Below are 6,000 nucleotides of genomic sequence, written 5' to 3'. Positions count from 1 at the left end.
ATGAAAATGAGTTTATGTTAAATATTAAAGAGGGAATAACCTCAAAATATGTAACACTAGAACAATCAGATAAAATTGCATATGATGTATTTTTTTTATTAGTAATCATATTATGACTTACTTTTTTTGAACTAACATAATACATAAGATGATTTGTTTTTAATTTTTGCTACTTGTTTAGAAAAAAATAAATTTTTATAGTAATTAATATTTTTTAAAAATATAAATTATGTAACTGTGTAATTACGATTTGTATCTACCAAACATGACATAGAGAATTATGATGTAATTACGTCAAACGCGTTACAAAATTAAAATTTGTCATAATTAATTATTATCCTAACAATTACACTTTCATTTAATTGCTCTATAGTATAATTTTAGTAAAACTTGATAGATTTTATCAAGAAATTAAAGTGGATAGAAGAAACGTTATGATAATTATATAGACACTGATATTTGTATAGCAAGTATGAGTTATGTTTTAAATTAATAATTTTCTGTGTATATATATTAGTGGCGTCACCAGATAAATTGATAACACTGGTTTAAAAGTGTGATTATATAAAATGTTCAAGGACATGACGAAGCAATTACCCTATAACAGCCCGATTTTAGGCCTAGTCAGAATAGTGGTTTTCGGACCACAAATTCGACAAGGAAAATTTTATTTTTTATTATTATATTTTTATGGTCTACAATTTCATAGAATGAATTCGTAAAAATTTCATACAAAAATTTCGACGTTTGGGCACTCAATTTAGCCAAAAGGACTAAATTGTAAAAAGTGCAAAAGTTGACTTCTACATGTTAGAAGTGTCCAATTGTTATGAAATTTTAAATTGGAGGTCCTTAAATGGTAATTAGACCATTGGTTAACCTGTTGGACAAAAATGGACAAGAGATAAGTGAAATAGGATATTTTTAAGTTGGGGGCATTTTGGTCATTTAGTAATTAAAAGAATTAAAAAGGCCAAAATAGCAAAAAAATTGTCCATCTTCTCCATGATGAACGAAAATAGAAAGGGGGAAGCCATGGTTAGGGTTTTCAAGCTTCCAAGCTCCATAGTAAGTGATTCCAAGCCCCGTTTTTAATGTTCTTTACGTTTTTGAAGTCCCGATAGCTTAATTTAGCTTATTCTATCAATAATTTAACCTAGGGTTTATATTTGGAAAAATACCCATAAGTTAAATGTGTTTATTTTGATGTTTTATGGTAGAATATCAAGCTTGAAATTGTGTTAAACAATTTTTGCTAAGCGATTTTCAATGAAAACAAGTGAAACGGCATAATCGGTAAAAATTATTATTGTTCATAAGTGCATGTTAGAGCAAGAATTTGATGTTTCTATAGAAGCGAAAAATGCTCAGCATGTTATAAAACATAAGAAAACGGAATAGAGTTTAATTTCCGAGCCTAGGGGCAAAATCATAATTTTGTGAAATTTTAGGGGAAAAATGTAATTTTGTCAAAATGTGATTTTTTGAATTGGATTGAATAATGTGAATGTTATATAAGCTAAATATGCTACAATAAATCGAGAAAGACGAGAAACTGACATTGATTGGTAAAAAAATTGAGAAAAAGTGAAAATTCCCGGTTGAACCTTTAGAATGAAAGAGATACGAGTGAAGTTGCTAGGTCACGTGTGTAGTACCATGTGCAGGCTACTACATGTACCGGAATGATAGGTCGCATGTGTAGTATTATGTGCAGGCTATTAAGCGTACCGGATAGCTTCGATCATGTGTGTAGTACTATGTGCAGGCTACTACGTGTATCGGATGAAAATGGTCACATGTGTAGTACTATGTGCAGGCTACTATGTGAACCGGGTACCATTTATTATAAAGTGGTTGCTATGTGTTGATTCCACCGTGTATCTGTTATTATTTCGAAGTGTTCATCGGGAACTTTACTAAGTGTAATTGAGTGGTGAATATATATGTGGAATTGAATTGAAAATTGACTTGAAATTGGAAATGAGAAATTGGATTGCTTTGAATATAGTGATAAACTGAATGAATTGTATATTAATTGAAATTAACTATTGGAATGAGATGTGAAAAATTCAATGGAATTGAGATAGTGAAAAAGTGAAATTATGAAAGAATACATTTTACAACAAAACAGTTTGAACAGCAACAGTTGTGTGACTTTTAAAAATCACCAAAAATGGTGAAAATTGAATTAGAGATTGAATAAGAGATGAAATGAAAGCTTAGTGAGTCTATATTTACATAAAAGAAACATAGAAAGTAAAAGAGTTAAATATTATGAGGTATTCGAATTTTAGAGAGGTAAGGTCGGATTGATTTTAGAATCCCCTATTCTAAATTTGGAAAATAATTAAAAATTGTTAAAAATAATTATGAGTTATAATTTATATGCTTAGAATCATTAATGAGTCTATTTTCAAAGGAAATAAACAAAAATATCATCTGAATTCTGTACAATGAGATAATTCATTTTGAGTGAAGAGAGGTCAGAGATCTTGAGCAGTGAAACAGGGGTGAATTTAAAGAATAAAATATACTAATTGGCCAAGTTAAAAATTCTTAAAATGTTATGGTAAGAAGATATGTGAGTCTAGTTTCTGGGAAAATTAACGTATCTTAATTTGGAGCTCTTTAGCTCCGGATAAAAATGATTTAGTGACTCTGACTCAAATAGACAGCTTTGAATTTAAATATAAGTGAATAGTGAAATTATGTATAATGCTATTTAAGCATGTTATATACATAAAGGATGTGGGATGGAGAGGAGGATGAGGACAATAAAGTATATGAATAAATTGTGTATAATTGGTTATATGCTTTATTATAATCGATAAACGTTGAAATAGGAGTGATGTTTATATTGGTGCATTACTGGCCATGGTAAGCTCATGAGAGAAAATAAAGTTTCATAACATATGTGTGTGGTATATTTGGCATGAAGTGATGTCATGAGTGACTCATGAATTAACTCATGTTGATAAGTTGATGCATAATTATAGTATTCAAATATATACATATTTGTAATATTTTGCTATGTGATTCGAAAAAAGGGTAATAAATAGCATAATGAAAATTCGGCCATGGTGCTAGTTTATGTTAAATGAGTGTTTTATGGCATATCTTAAGTAATGGAATGGTATAAATTTTGACGTTAATTTTCTAGTCAAATAAATGACAAATGAATTGACTGCATATTCGTAATTTTGACATATGCTTGGTATATGAAACGTAATAATATATGCTTGAATAAACTTTAAGTATTCGAATGACATGGATTTGATGGTGATAAGAATCGAATATTGAATTCATGAAGCACAGGTGATGTATTATTGTTGTGTGATAGCTTGGTTCGAGAAATTGATTAGGTAAATGGTAAGTGGAAGCATTTATGGATTTAGAAGAAAATTTGGAATGAACATGAAATTTAGCTCAATTAAATGATTTCATCGATTAAACATTGTGTATACCAGAATGTGTTAGTGAATTACATATTTGTAAATTAACATTCGAAGTTCGGTAAGTGATATATGAAATTAACATGAAAAGATTTATGATTGTTATTAATATTGATTCTGACATAAAGTAGATTCTTCAATATTGGATTGATTTAACGAATATATTGAGCATATGAATGGGTATGTATTGGGTCTCGCATACCCTAATTAGCGACTCGAAGATAATAATTTGAAAGTTTTTAATTTGGATGAAATTTTATAACTCGGTTTAATATTTCTATAAGTGTATTTTTTCTGGTAATGCCTTGTACCCTATTCCAACGTTGAATATGGGTAAGAGGTGTTACAATGTGACATCACCAGATTCGGCCCTAATGTTTTGGCCGGGTTTGGGGTGTTACATACCCTTTTTAGATTGGCTGAAAAAGGGGTCCTGCCTGGGACCAAATTAAATGCTTTTCAACTTGTAGTCTATTTGTATTTTAGGTCTGTCCCAATTTAAAATTAAATTTAAATAACTCTTAAAAAATATAAGAATAATAAAAATAATCCATTCTCATTTTTTTTTATTTTTTTAAAAACAATAAACTTAAAAAATTATATAAAATTCTTATTTAAATTATCCAAATATATCCCTCAAAAAATTTCTTTGAGAAATTTTTTGAGGGAGAAATTTTTTGAAGAAATTTTTTGAGGGAGAAATTTTTTGAGGGATATATTTGGGTAATTAAAATAAGAATTTTATATAAATTTTTTAAGTTTTTTTTTTTAAATGGTAAGGGTTTATTTTTGTTATTCTTATATATTTTAAGGGCTATTTAAATTTAATTTTAAAATAGGATAGACCTAACATACAAATAGACTAAAATTTTAAGAACATCTAATTTGGTGTCGCCATGTTAAGGCGGTGCCCTTCTTTAACAAATCTAAAAATGATAATTGCTTCATCATGTCCCTGAGTGTTTTATATAATTACACTTCAATTTGATACCGCCAATTTATCAAGTGACACCATTAAAATTTTTTTTAGAAAAAGTAATCATTAGTTAATGATGGGGGTTGATGTCGTCGATGTATCTGACAGCACGACAAATACTGTAAAAAATAGATCATTTACGTTTATAATTTTTTTTAAAATTGATAAGGGTTTAATCATTTTCATAATTAATCAAAAAATTTAGGTATCATTTTCTTCCCTCAATATCACAGCCTTAGGATATAAGTTTGTTTGAATTTTAGATTCTCTTCTATCCTTTTTGGTGAGTTAACTCCTCCAATCATCAAATTTTGATTTATTCTTATTTCCCATCAATATTTTTACAAGTTAGACCTGTAAATGGGTCGTGTTGAGTCAAGGCTCGGTTCTATAAAAACTTTTCAAGTTTAAGCCTATTTTTGAGTTGATCTATTCAAAAAGTCCATTTTACTATTCAAAAAATAATAAAATATTAAAAAGTATATATTTAATTAATTTTTATAATTAAATTTAAATTTAAAAATATTTTTTACTATTTGAATTGAATTCAAGCCGAACTAGTCCGAAGTGTGAAAATCCTTATCCAAGCTTGGCCAAATTGGACTGAGACTATTGGGACGGACGGGCTACTCGACCCTTAGATAGATCTAGCACAGGTAAATATGTATTTGAAATATAAAAATGAATTATTTAGTATTTTGAAAAATATTTTTAAATTTTGCAATTTTTAAGATTTGGAAATTTTATTAATTTTTAACTTTATTTTTTTGAATTTTTAAATAATATTTAAAATTTTAATTTTATAATGTTTAACTTTTTTCAATTTTTTTATTTTTATTTTTTTGGATTTTTAGAATTTTTTAAAGAAATTTTTGTTTATTATATAGATTTTTTAAAAATTTTAAATTCAGTTAATTATATTTGGGCACATGGTATTAACAGAAATAGTTAACACTTTTTTTAGATGGACCAAATTTTCTAAAATCGAAATGAAGTTGTAGAGGTGTTTTATTTTTTTGATGAAATACAATAATAAGACAAAGCCCGAATAACAAACGCGATTAGCGATATTTGAACCCAAGCTACAACTTAAGGCAGCGAACACCTTCGACCATCAAGTTATCACATAAGGTTTAGTTGTAGAGGTGTTTTTAATAAATCTTTTACAAATTATTATGTTTTTATCTAGTTGCCGAGGAATTAGGGGTTTTTGTTATCTAATTGACTCAATAAAATTAATTATTTACGAAAATAACCCAAGTCAAAATTTATGTATGTAAATGACTTGTTTTCCACCGTGACCGCCAATGCCGCCTAACATACCGGTGACACTATCCCCTCATAATTAGCCAATCATCGGCTTTTTTAAAAAAATACTTTTTTTGTGTGTGCCATAATTTAATGTTTTATGGAAAATCTTCATTTTGCATATTTGTTATTCTCTTTCCTTTTCCATACTTAATTATTTATTTTCCATAAAATATTCAATTCCATTTTATATCTCTATTTTACATATATGTTATTTTTTTCTTTCACATATTTGACTTTCCCTCTTTCGTCTCTTATCTT

The sequence above is a fragment of the Gossypium hirsutum genome, chromosome D07 (genome assembly GCF_007990345.1).
Source record: "Gossypium hirsutum isolate 1008001.06 chromosome D07, Gossypium_hirsutum_v2.1, whole genome shotgun sequence".
NCBI lineage: Eukaryota > Viridiplantae > Streptophyta > Magnoliopsida > Malvales > Malvaceae > Gossypium > Gossypium hirsutum.
This window is presented reverse-complemented; position numbering follows the sequence as displayed.